This window comes from Tetrao urogallus (genome assembly GCF_951394365.1).
Source record: "Tetrao urogallus genome assembly, chromosome: 4".
In the NCBI taxonomy this organism is placed as follows: domain Eukaryota; kingdom Metazoa; phylum Chordata; class Aves; order Galliformes; family Phasianidae; genus Tetrao; species Tetrao urogallus.
The window spans coordinates 64,628,377-64,642,895 of NC_136817.1; positions in this window are offsets into that span (position 1 = coordinate 64,628,377).

Sequence of the window (14,519 nt, forward strand, 5' to 3'; positions counted from 1 at the left end):
AAGGTTGACATCTTGGGATGCTGTGTATAGAAAAAAGGAGAGCATTAATTTTCAATTTTTATTTTTTAATAGGCTGGTATTTCACCTGGTCAAGAATCTAGTTTTATAGCTGACCTTTGAGTGGTCCTGCCATCCTATGGGGCACCGATGTACTCAGCAGTGCTCAGATTGCTGCAAGGTTGTGAAACAATGATAGTCGAGTGGTTGAGTGACTTTGTAGATATTTATCTGTCTGATAATGTTTGATATTTATTTGATTTTTATTTCCAAGTGTGAGGGAGGCATCTCACAGCAAAAAGCTCTGAGCTTCTTATTTGAAAATGCCACAGGTATGTTGATAGAATCTGGTTTCTTGGGTTTGGAGAATCATAAGTGAGTACCTAGCTGGTGAATGAGAGGCAGAGGTTGTCATTAGGGTACGCTATGAAAGTCTTCCAAGTGCAGTCCGCAGTAGTCCCCAGTTGGTTTAGTGTAACAGAGGAGTGATGGCAGGCTGGAAAAGGGATGAAATACTCAAAAATTAAGCCGAAGAAATGTTATGGTGGTGTGCTGGAGGCTGTATGATGGGAAGGTCTGGATTCTCAGGTCAGAAAAAAACCCCGTAATGAAATAATGAAGGTGTCTGCTAGTAACACCCTAGACTAGAATTTTATTTGCATGTAATTTATAAACCTTTGATTCAGCAGTATGTAGACTTAGCTTGAATTTGAGCATTTGCTCAGGTCTGAAACTAGGATTGGCACCATGATTACAAACCTAAATTGTAAACATGTTGATGGTGGTGATGCTTGCTGTGATCAAGACTTCATTTTGTCTTTTCTATTGCACAGATGTGTACCTTACATATGTTCAGCTAAAAAGAAATGAACAAACACTTTGGAAAAACAAACAAACAAACAAAAAACCACACAACAAAAAACCCAAACAAAAAGCCCTGCAGCCAATATTTTGCTCTGCCACAAGTCAATAAGTCAATGAATCTAAGGTCAACCTTTCAGTTAATGCTCAATGTTACTTACAGACAGAAGCTTTGGGGAGAGATGAGTACATAGAGGCAAATTTGCAATCTTTCTTTTTCTTTGATGTAGTAATTACTGGTGATATCCCTTCTACCTAAAAGCAATATTTCTTTAAGTTCGAGGAAATGTTACTGCACCAGTTACTCAGCAGCTGAAATCTAGAGATATTTTTCCCAACTTCAGTATTTGAGATATTTAGTATAGTAAATCTAGCCTTAATAGGAGTTGATGGTGCTTGCATGAGACAATCTCTTCTTTCAGAAGATATATTTGATATGAACTCAGAGTTTTTCTTAGTTAATGGAGAGAACATTGCAGTAGAACACCTTGTTAAGATAGGAGGAATTCCTGTAAGGAGTTCTTGCAGAAAGAACCATAAAGCAGGTTGTTAAAGGACCTCTGAAGCGTATCTCATGCAATCTCCACATCATATTCGAAGAGCTGTTTCTGTCCCTAGCTTTGTCTGTCTCGTTTTTGGAGACATCCTGTGTGCAGCTTCCAACATCCCTTTGGGTACCGTTCCACACTCATGCCACTTACCTGCTAGAGGAAAAGACTGACCTCGTGGCTTAACTTGTAGCTCCCGAGTAACAACTTTTCATTCAAACCTTATTTTTTCTCTCTGCTGCTCCTGCAAAGACTTGAGCTCCATGACAGGGGGTCTGTTGTTCCCCTATCTGGCTCTTGCTCACCTTATATCCACAGTGCTAATTCCCAGCAGAGCTGCGGCCTGTTCATGGTCTGTACAGGTTTGGGGATACCTTTTGAGGTTTTTCCTTTGCACAGTGCCCAAGATTATTACAGTTACTTTGAGTTGAAGCTCTACTTTACGCCATATAACCCCCTCCCTTTCCAAGTTTGATAATGTATTTGCTGCGCGTGCAATTCTGTGCCTTCCTCCAGTTTACAAATAAAAATATTGAACAGTGTTGGCTACAGTATTAACTCCTGGCACTGCCTGGCTTATTACATTCTGCCAGCCAAATAATTGGTTCTGTCTCCTTGGGCTCAGTCCCTTTGTCATGGGAGGGCACTTATACTCAGCACTAGTGAGGCTGCACTCTGTGTACAGCACTCAGTTTTAGGTTCCTTACTAGAAGAAATACACTGAGGCCCTGGAGTGTTTCCAGAGAATGGTGATGGAGCAGTCATGGCACTGGAGCACAAGTTTTATGGGGAGCAGCTGAGAGAGCTGGGATTGTTCAGTCCGGAGAAGAGGAGGCTCAGGGGAGATGATTTCACTCTCTATAATTCCCTGCAAGGAGGCTGAAGTGTGGTGGGTGTCTGCCTCTTCTCACAGGTAACAGTGGTAGAATGACAGGGAGTGGCTTTAAGTTGCACCAGAGGAGGTTCAGGTTGGACATTAGGAGAAATGTCCTTTCAGAAATAGTGGTGATGCATTGGGATGGAGGTGGTGGAGTCACCACACGCTTTAGGTGCTCAAGAACTGTGGAGATGTGGCACTGAGGGCCATGGGCTGGTGGGCACAGTGGGGATGGGCTGATGGTTGGACTGGAAGATCTTAGAGGTCTTTTCCAACCTTAATGATTCAGTGGTGTCAGATGATTGTTATCTTTAGACAACAAAGTGTTAAAATAGTGTGTGTATGTGATCTCAGTGTTGAATCCTTTCCTGCAGTAGTTTGATTTCAGTACAAAGAGGTTTTGGTTTGTTTTTTTTTTTTTGCTTAGATTTTATATGGGAATATAGAAAAATAACCTATAAAGTCTTTTCCTTTGTAATGAAATGAGATGCTTATACAAACTAAGCCAGAAGTGCATTAAGCAGAACTTACACATAACATCAGACTTGCACAGGAAGATACATGTTGATACTCAATGCTGTAGTGCTTCAGCCTGGGACAGTTGGTGAAAGTTCTCAGAGAAAAACAAAACCAAAACAAAGCAGAACCCCTGTAAAACAAAGAATGACTCCAACTTTTCACACTCAATATTTGTAAGAAGATTATGATATATGAAATGTGTATAAATGTGTGAGGGAAAAAAAATTGTAAAACAAATTCCTATTATCTTATTCCTACTGAAGGAACCTTGAAAATTAGGGAGAAGCAGGAATTATATGAAGAGAGAAAGAACAGAGTTTGCCTCTAGCAAAACATGTTAACAGTAACAGCTGTTCTCAGAGGAACTGCAGGATGTTCATAAAGCAGTTTATTTTATTTTTTTAGCTATATAACCAGGAAAGAATCAAATCAATTGACTTAGATATATAGGAGTCTAGTGTTTAAGTTCTGATAAATGGCTGTGTTTTCTCAGTTGAGGGCTTTTGGTTATGAATGCTTTTGAAAAGTGAAATGTAGCAATGCTAACGAGCAATCAGGACAGTCTTTCCTATGCAGGCACTGGGGAAAAAGCTTGATATTTTTCAAAGCTGCATAGACATTCTTTTTTTTTTTTTTTGTCAGCATTTGTATGTTCCATATTATTTTGCTGACACTCTTCTTAGAGAAGGTGAGATCTCACTGAAATTAAATTGAATACAAGTAAACTGTATTGATTTGTATTTTTATTGTTTTTAAGACTGCTTTCATTGTGCTGAATGATTTGTCTGTTGTTCCTGCCTTGTATAAATGCCAGAAAAAGCTAAAAGATGTGCTAAAAGATTCCTTTAAGAATTGCATGCATTCAGTGCTGAGGCACTGGCTGAAAGTTAGGAGTGTACTTAAGTGTAAGTCCAGTGTTTTAATGTGCCTAAAGTGCTAAAGCATATCTGGTATTAAATATAAGTGTCAAGTCCTCCTGAATGCTGTAGCAGATGTCCTTGTGGTTATGTATGTCTCTTGAATTTCCAGTTACAGCCTCACTGCTAAGTTCATAAAAGCTGTTGTGTTGTATTAATCTTTGCCTGCTATTTTAAACTCAATTAAAGCTGCAGTGCTCTGTGATGACACAATTTAATATCTGACTGGCAGAGAGGAGATACCAAGAGCCCAGTATTTAAGTTTTGCTTTTCTTTTTTCTTCAGTGTGCACCATAAGAACTTGCATGGTGATACAGTACGATAAAAATGTGCCTTGCATTCATTGCTTTTATTTCCTGGTAGAGATTGGATTTCTGAATCCTGAGGCTTTTGTCACCTGCTAACTGTGGAAGAAGCCAGCGATGGAATATATGTTTATGTATATGGAATATATGTTTAACGTTTTGACTTTTCTCAAAAATTCTCTGGAAGTCTATTGCTAACAGTTTTAGGAGAATCCATACATTCTGTTCTCAGAAGCTTTTTATACCATGCTTCTGCAGTTACTTTTAAAGGCGGTTTCATTTCTCCATCACAGTGTTTCAGGGTGCTTCAGCCTGCTATCTGAGCTCTTTCTGGGCAGTTGATTTGCAGAAGGCAGAAAAGAACATTCCTCACAACAAATACATTCTACTGAGTTTGAGCCGTGACATGGATGTTTCTAATCCAAGTGAGAAGATTTTTGGGCAAAGTCTCACTTGCTTTGAGAGCAGTGAGCACCTAATCTGGCAAACTTCTGTTTTCAGTCTCCTGCTATGGGCAGAATTTTCTGTAACTGTGTTTAACCGATCAATTTAAAACCAAAACAGCACAGAAACCAAAACCAGAGCAAACAGCCCACCCCCAAATGTATTTCAACATCCACCTTTGTTGTTCACACTGAAAACTGAATGTTGTGCTCACCACAAATGTGTTATTACACGTTGCTATTAATGTGTTTCAGTGATGTGTGCTGGCTGCTGTCTTCCAAACCATGTATTTTTCAGGTTTCTTTAAAGGAAAACAACTTAAATGTTCAATTATTGTACTTCTTGAGTCCATGTAAGAGCAAATAGGGGGTTAAGGAACAAAAGATGTGGATTAAGTTACTAAACAGTAATTGTAAATTAAGTTGTGATAAACTGCATAGGAAGTACACCTAAGAACGTTGTTAAGTGGAGAAGGAATTAGGGGTCGCTCTCGTGTATTGCCTCTGTAGCTCTGTGTTGAAAATAAAATAGCTTAATCCGCAGTCAGTTAAAAATGTTCTTAAAACCCAAAATAAAGGCAAGGTACAGAGATGCTTGTTATGTTTCATGCTATATTCAATGCTGTATTAGGCATTGGTGCTGCAGTACTTGCCATTTTCTCTAATAAATCCAGAATTCTTTTCTGTATTCTGTTGCTTCTGCTTATGAGCCTTCTACTATCAATCAACGAAATGAACCACTTGCACAAGACACCCTGGGGATGATTTCTCCTTTAAGATGACGTGGCAGGTCTTTCATGTCACCTTGTTGAACAATAAGAACAAGTTGAAAGTCATCTTGGGTGGAATTTCTGAATGCAAAGGGTGTCTGAAATGCCTTTGGTATTTTTATTTTTTAAAATTCTTTTGAAGCAATGCATTTACGGTAATGTAACTATGAGAGAGAGAGAGAAGTATATTTGTAATAATGCTAATGAACGCTTACAGGATTGGTGCCTTGTAACAGAAACACAAATTAGTCAAATCTTCAAATTGGGTGTAGGTTAAAGCATGCATGTATACAACTACATGGCTCTGCAGCTGGGCTGTTTTGTGCTTATGCATCAAAGGTGGTGTTTGTCAGAAGATGACACCATGAATGCATGAAGGTTGTATCGGTGATTCACAAATATAACCAGGCATCAGTGGTTTTTGAAGCTTTCCTGCTTGTACTGTTGTGCAAAATTCCTGAATTATGTCTCACTTTACCAAACCAAGTGCAATGCTTTAGTATCTGGAGTGTTTCCTCACAGGATTACTTCTCATTTACAAGAGTGGAGTTGATTGAACAGATTGCAGAAGTTAGACACCACTTTCATAGGCCAGGTTTCAGTCTAGCCCTCCCAAATTTTGTTTTCTTGAAAAGCACATAGGAAATATTAGTTACACGTGGGCAAGGAGGACATACAATAAAATATACGCCAAAAATGTTTGAATCAGTAACTGTTTTTTTTTTTTTTTCCAGTTAAGATGAAATGTATCTATCCATGCAGAGAAACAGTGTATTTTGTCTAAAAAGAAGTACTGCAGGCAGTTGTGGAGTGTAATGCAGTTGTGAACAATATTCAGCATGATTTTACACTCCAGTTCATGATGGGAAGTAGCAAAGAAAATGTGTTGCTTCATGGTTAGAACTGATGCTTTCAGTTGTTCATAACTGAGAGAAATGGGATGGATGGGAAGAAAGATAGAACAAAAAAGTAAAAGTGCAATGTGGTTAACTGCTTGCTGAAAAGAGAAAATGATGAAAAAAAATATAACAAGTGTGTTTCTGAAGACTTTTTCCTGGAAAAAGGAACCTCTCTAGCAGGCACATGACTAGGGCATGTTTGTCAGTAGAGCAGAGCTTTGTGAGTACAGCTTTCAGCTGAAGAGAGGACAGTGTGTATTTTATCTTCAAGAACCAGTCCTTTGCTCTTATAGTTGTTCCAATATCAAACAGTAAAAGCCTTTTTCTATTCCTTGCTTTTTCTTTCATATGCACATTTTAGACTGCGAGAGGGCAAAGTTGGAGCCATTGCAGAAATGGGAAATGAATTTAAATTGGTGGGCTGCAGTTTTTTTTGTAGAGTTGCCAAATCAGTTTTCCTTATTGGCAATTTGATAAAATGTTTGTTTATTAGGTGTTTGATGTCTTAAGCCTATATAAGGGGGCATATTTTGTTTTCATTAGGATTAATCTCTGTAGGGATGTTGCCTTCTGACTCAAGGGCTATGAGAAAAACCATCACTGTCTGATTGATACTGTTGTACTGAAGTGAATGCATATGAAGGAGACATCAAGGTATCAGAGATCAGGGGAAAGCTGGTTGTCAAATTCCTCTTCTTACTATGATCAATGTAAAGCTACGTTAACCTGAGAAGTCCTGAGCTGCCTGTATTTATGCCCTGGGAAATGTTGTGTGATTGGGCTTTTTTTTTTTTTTTTTTTTTGGTCTGTGTGTTTTCCTTCTCCAATTTTTTTTTCTTCAGATAAAAACAAAACCTTTAAGACAGTTGGACAGCAGTTTGACTGTAAATTGTTCTAAATCTGAGGCATACACACAGAATATACTGGTGATAGGTGGGCAGTTGGGCTGGATGATCTTATAGGTCTTTTCCAACCTTGGTTGGAAACCTTGAATGACTGCAATATTGTTTCACATAAAATACAGTGCTCATTTCTCAGCTTTGTGCAATAAATGAAATCACCTGAAAATGCACTTAACATACTAGACATACTAGATTGAAAGTGAACCTCATTGTTGGTAGAAAGGAGTCCCACTCCAAGTAGTGATTTTCATAAACACTAAAGTTATTTTTATGAGATTGTGTTGTGTAAGGTTGCATGCAGATTTTAGTACTGAAAGCAGGAAGCAGTGCAAGTAATTTGGGATTTTTTTTCAAAGGTGGGAATACTACACCTTTGACTACAGTTTTGAATCCCACTAAAATAAGTCATCAACATGTTTCTGTCTGTAGGAATGTCTGCATTCTGCCTGGTGGCATCTTCACATTTGCATCTTGAGGTTGAGGCAGCTTTTCAGCAGCACTGCAGTGGGATCCTCTTGGGGAACTAAGATCTTCCTTTCAGTGGATTGAAAAATACCGTTTCTCTGTCATCACAGGAAACTTTCTCTGTGCAAAATTGCATGTGATGTCCCATTTTCTGCCTCCCTGTGACACATGGGCTCTCAGCAGTGCCTGTTGCCTACTTGCCAGCTGAGCTCCATCCATCCAAGCCTCCCCTTGGCACAGTAGGGGCTGCCCATGCCCATCCTTGGCTTTTCCTCAAGGAGCTCTACTCCTTGTCTGGCTTCAAGGAAGGCTGTATTTTTTTTTTCTTTTTTTTCACCTGTTTTCTATGATTTTAGCTTTTTTTTAGTCCTTTGGAGATCTCAGATTGCCTGAACTGTCCTCTGCCAAGGTTAGAGCATAGCAGGCAGTCCCTTTTAGGTTTTTTTGGCACAGCTTAACAGGAGCCATTACACACATTTTCTAAGAAATTGCATTTCTTGAGTTTTGTTCTGGGATCTCTTACCTGCTGAAAATGTTTCTAATGTTTGTGAGAAACGTGCCATATACTTCTGTGCGTTGTGGTTTCTAAAACTGGCAGATCTTACCTGGTTGTCTATGTCTTGTCAGGAGTGTGATGGACGTAGTTGAGGTGGGCTTGTTCTTAAAATGGCGTATGGGGGGAAATAATAAAACCACAGAATATCCCAAGTTGGAAGGGATCCAAAGAGGGAATTTCTTCTGGTTGTCTCTGTGCATTTTGAGGTGTAGATTGATGGGCTCTGCAAGTCCAGCAGTGATGGTGCTTTCAGACTTTCTACACCTAATGTTCATACACCAGAGGATTGGGTTATATATTGGATTATATATTCATTTAAATATTATATTTGTTGTTTTAATAGTAGTAGATTAGTCAACATAGTTTAAAATCTTTTAGCAGTCTGCCTTTGTCTGCATTTTAATAGCTCTGCCCATGCACCACATCTCATATGCTGATTGTAGACTTAGTTGTTTTTAGAGGAAAACTAAATTGACTTCTCTAAAGGTGTAAAAATGTGCCCTTGGTAAATCTGTGGAAACAACAAATGATCGGAGAGTTCTGAAATAAGAGGTACTTCATAATGGGGGTTTTTACTTCCATGGAGACATTGCCAGAGGTTTAGCACAGAGGACCTGAGCAAGATCACAGCTGGAGCTCCATAACTGCACCTGAGAAGTGAAGACCATGGAAACATTGTCGTAACTCTAACAATTAAGAGTTCTGGAACTGGTCCGTGCCTCTTTGGAAGGCAGAACAGGGTGAGAAGTAGTTTGTTTTGGGTGTACAGAATTTAATGGTTATTTTGCTACATAAGAGCAGATCGTTCAGATTACTTCTCAGAGTTGTCACGGTGCTTGTCAAAATGCTGAAGGGATGTTCCAGCGTAACTCCTGAGGTTAGCAAAGCCAAGATGGCATGAAGTTCTCTGGGCTGGGCTGGGCATTGGCAGTCTGCACCGTTCAGTTGCCTACCAGTCTGTTTGTTACCTACAGCAGTGAGTGGGAATTGTTTAATGACTGAAGTTTTTTCGGTTGGCTCATTCACTGGAAAGCTGCTCCCAGGTTATCTCTGGCACTGCCTTGCTTCTATTCTGCTAGGTGTAATTTTCATAGTAAGGATTGTAACAGGGAGATTTCAGGTATTTACAGGAATTATCAGATTTATTTGGGATCTTAGAACCATGAGAAGTGCTTTCCTGTACATTTCTTGTACAACTGTTTATATTTGAGAATTAAAAATATTGTAAGGGGGTTTGGTCGCTGGTGAGGAACTAAAGGACATCAGATTTTATTTTCTGATGTGCTTAGAATCTTTGCAATGTCTTTATTGCTGTTTTTAGAACTGGGAACCTTGGTCTGAACTTTGTTTCATGTCTTGAGTATAAAGGTTGGAGGAGATGAATTCAGTGAATGCCAAAGTCACTGTAACTTTGTAACTGGTTGTTCCAAGTTATTCTGGAATTGAGAATTGTTTGTTCTAATTGAACTTTGGGAATAAAATAAGCAGCAGGTATGATACATTCAAACTCATTATACGGATCCTTTTAAAAGCAAACATTTTCAGAGTAAAAAAGCCTTCTGTGCCTTAAGTTGCAATGTTCAGTAATAACCAACTTTCAGTATCCCCTGCAATTCTTTACATTTTCCCCTATTACTGGTTTCTTCCTGAGAATTTTCTGAACCAGCTGTGTTTATCCTGATTCTCTGCTCTTGCTATTTTCAGCTTCCCAATGTTAAAAGTTGCCTTCAGCTATAATCTTTTTTTTTTTTTTTTAATAAAAATAAATTAATCTCTTTCTAAGTCTTCTCAAGTGTGTTTTTATGTGAGAAGTTTAGAAAAGTAATTTCCAAAGGCAGCAAGAGCAGCCAGTCTCTACAACTTTAAACAAAAAGGGTTTTTTAGGGTCGAGTTTTGATGGGAAGCCAAGCATTAGGCACAAACTGATACTTGCTAGGGTACAGATGGTCTAGATTTCTCATCCTTCTAGCTCATCTATTGTGCTCCACTTTCAGCTGTAGAAACTGATGAGAAATTAATCTTGAACCTGTCTATTTCATGATCCTATTTTTAAAATTGCATTACAATATAGTAATGTCAGGGTGAGAACTGTCTAGATTAATTGCAGCATGTTCCTATTAATATTGTAGTTTTTACACTGTTATGTTTTGTATGGACTCTGAATTCCAGTTGTTTGACCATTTAAAAACTTAAAAGCCATCAGTGACATTACTGAAGGAAAGGTAATTTGCTGAAATTCATTACAGTCTTGCCTTTGTTTTTAATATCAGTTTTGTAATAGGACTGGAGAACTTCCCCACTAATCCTGTATTCATTATTTAAGCCTGCCTATTAGGCAGTGCAGCACCTCGGTTGTTCACATATTTCCATAATGGCTGTCCAGATGTATTTACAAGTTAATGCCTTAGTTTATAACCACACTGCCTGTTACTGAAGAGAGTAGCGTTTGTTCTTAAATCATTCCTGGGAGCGATATTTCTGTTCCTGAATACAGTCCTGGTTGAAAAATGAAGCTTTTAAGGGAATTGCTCAGAGAAGGGAAGCAATGCTGTGAATAGGGCAGATTGAACATTGACTTGAAAAGGAGCCGTGCAAGTTTGTAGTTTTGTTAAGAAACATTTTGTTTTCTGCTATGTGTCTGAGCAGCAGGTGTGAAAGCTGGGCACAGATACGTGGGAATCAGGACAGAACAGTGTCAAAACTAGAATGCCTGCAGATTTCAATAGAGTAAGTTCTTCTGTAAGTGCTTATTGCATAAACCCACCAAGCAATTCATGATGAAGATAAGTGGGGATTTATACCCTGTCGTTTGCTCTTATGTATAAGCAGGCTACTTTACTTGTCAGTTGTTAACTTTTTAATCTAATAAATATCTTTAGCCTCCACTTAGACCGTCGCAAACATAAGGCAAGGTAAGTTAGTTGAGAATCTCTCTATGTTCATTATTTCTCAATTTTTAATTAAAAATTATATCGTTTGGGTTGAACTTTAACAGTTCAACTCATTTTTTTTTCTTGAAGTGAAGTTTGATTGACGCGACTGTTACCCTTATTAATGCCTGTTGTCATCCCGCACTCAGATGTCTGTGCAAATGGGACGTGACCTGTACAAAGGCGGTGTGCAAGATTGGACTAGAAATATTTTATAACCCTATTAAATATTAACTTTTTATTGTATATGTTAGCTTTATTATGTAAATATTACTCAATTTTATTGGCAAATATCATTTCATAAAATAATATACTATCTAAACATGATGAAATTTGTTAGGTGGACATTCTTTTTTACTTTTAAGAGGTAATTATCTGTTCTTCCATTACATTCAGATAATAACTTCGGTTTCTGTAGAGCTCTAGTGCAAAGAGTATGATTAGAAATGTACAAAAGTGGAGAATGGGTAAAAACCAATCGTAGAAGTTTTCTTTCATTATGATCACTTCTGGTTTATGCAGCAGGATTTCTTGCTTTGATAGAAGTCAAGTTTGAAAGGATTAATTTTTGAAAATATGCTGTTGATATCGAACTTGAAGTTCTCAGTGTTTGCCTTAATTTTCATGTGTGGTATAGAAGAGTTACTGGTAATGATGTTCACTTAGCTGTAATTATGTTGCATGTGGAAAGAAATGTTGCTGTAAAATAGTTTGATTCTTTTCTTAATTCACCCAGCGGGTTGACTGCTGAAGGCTTACCTTTAATTTTGTAATGAAATGCTGAAGTATCAATAGTTGCTGTTGCTATGGAGGGGCTGAAAAGATGTATTTATTTCAATTCTATCTGTTTCATTTTGATGGAATGACACAAGAAGTTTCTTTGTAATTGAGGCTCCTGACAGTAGTTCCTATAATTGGTTTTAGGCATGGCTTTTAATATATAATGGGGGTCAGATATTGATCTCAGTAAAATAAAACTTTCAATGGGGATCATTATATCATTTATTCTCTGTTGGCATTGGTGTAAGTTATTACTTAACTTGTCATTGTTATAGCCAAAATTTCCTTTGAAATCATTTACTGCTCTATGGGATTTTTAACTGCGCTAATTAATATGATTATTAGTTACTTCCTAGTAATTAAATATCTAAGACGACTTTTGGGATCTTTTGTCTTTGTCCATTAATCTGTCATTTACTGTAATAATATCCAAGATGTCAGTATAAATTCAACCTTTATGGACTCACTATTATAATTCATGCCATAACTATTCCGGTCTTTAGGATATGCAATAGAAAGTATCTTAACTCCCGAGATCCAAATCTTCCTACCAGATCTATGGGCATCCTTTTCTCTTTCAGGGCTGTAAGATTTTTAATTGATTGTTCATTTTCTATTGCTTACATCTTTGTTGGCAAATTTCGTTCTTTTAATAAGCAATAGATAGAAGTGAATGGGTGACTTTCAGATTAATGGTCACTGCTTTGCTTCTTTCTGAACTCACTGGGTTTCAGCTGTTCACCTCTCCAGCTTAATGCAGAGGGTCAAAATGAGAGCATTGCAAATAGGCTGATGCCAAAACAGAAGTGAAGATGGAGCCAGCTGCTCCGTCACCAAGTCTGACCAAGGGAACTCCCAGAACTACAGAGATGGTGTATTACAGCATTATGTAACTCCCTGTACACAGAAATCAGAATGAAATGTGTCAAGATAAATTTACTTTAAGAGGACACATTTTTCAGAGTTGATTGCCCAGCTTACTGATAAAAATACTTCATTTAAACTGCCAAGAAGCCTAACTTCTAAATGAAGTGAAATACCATTTACATAGAGCCTGTAAAAGTCTGAGTTCGCTACATTTCCCTTCCAGAGGTCACATATCCCTAGTTTTAAAAGCAAAGAAATACTCCATAGTATTTTAGTGGCATTATCTCACTACTGTGAAATTTGTTTCATAGTAATACTTGAAAGGTTTGCACCCACTTGAACTTTTTCTGCAAGAAAAACTGAAGTAACTATCTTACAGTTAAAGATGTATCATCAAGGTTGATTGCTTGCACTTTTTTCAAGGAATGTACATCTAATGGAAAGTGGCAGCTTATTTAGTCGTAGTATTTATGTTTTTAATTTAAAAAAGTCTGATTTGTTTAGAGTTCACAAATAGCAGTGTAATTGCCAGCCCATAGAAGTACTTGCAAATAGATTTTGGAGCATCAGGCTCATATAGGATTTAATGAGCGGTTGCATTTAATTTCATCTTTTCAGATGCATGACTTCAGTTTGCTGCAGTGCAATAACCTGTTTCTGTGTAGCCCACTTCTGCTTTTGCAGTCTGTGATATGGCAGTGAGCATTCCCTGATGGCCGAAAGCTGCTTCGGACAGCCTGGGGCAACCTGAGGTGGCACTGAAGTCATAGAATCATAGAATCACAATGTTGGAAATGACCTTCAAAATCATCTAGTCCAACCGTCCTCCCATCACCACTGCTACCACAAACACTAAGCCATATCTCACAGCTCCTCATCCAGGCGCCTCTTGAGCACTGCCAGGGACGGCGACTCCACCACCTCCCTATGCAGCCATTCCAGTGCCTGACCACTCTCTGAGAGAAATAGTTCTTCCTTATGTCCAACCTAAACATCCTCTGGTAGAACTTGCAGCCATTTCCTTGGGTCCTGTTTGTTGTCTGGGAGAAGAGGCCAAACCCCTCTTCATCACAGCCTCCCTTCAGGAAGTAAAGTCAGAGGACACTGCAACAGAGGAGAGATGAAAATCCATCTCAGGTGTGCAGAGAGATGTGTCCTCTCTGAAGGAGAAAGAAGTTAATTTATCATTCGTATTGCAAAGCCAAATTTTGCTGAGGACCTCCAGTTTGTTCTGTAGAGAGGCAGATGGTGGGTGTCCCTTCTGCCAACCAGAAGTAGCTGTAATGTCACCCCACCTCTCACTTGCTTTCCAAACATGGAGAGCTTCTCTGGAAGAAAGACCAGTGTGTGGGAGCTGAACTAAATGATCTCCACAGGTCTCTTCCAACCCCTACAGTTCTGTGTGTGATCTAAGCTTCTATAACTCTGCAGTGCGCAGTTATAAAATGGATGTCGTTGAGCACTGCAATGCTTGCATGCTGCCAGTATTGAGAAGAGCCTGGATCTAGATCTTATTGAAACATCTGGCAGAAGAGTTTTTTTTTCAACCTGGAATTGTATCGATAATCTAGAATGGAAATTCTTGCACAAATGGACAAGCTTTATGAAATCTTTGGCCGTGCATTTTCTATTTTTTTTCTGATGAGTATTTTATTGGGAAATAATAGTTCACAATTAAGATCTTTTATTAACGAGTCAAGAACTGAACGAATGCCAGCAACAACTGAATCACTAATATTTTAGGCCATCTGTTGTAGAAGTCAGATCACTCAAAACTGAACGTTTTACTCTCTTTATAGAGATAATTTTCATCTAGATCTTAACACAGGAAAAGCTAAGAGTCTCAGTCCAGATATGCAGTGTTGTCAGATAAAACGAAAGTG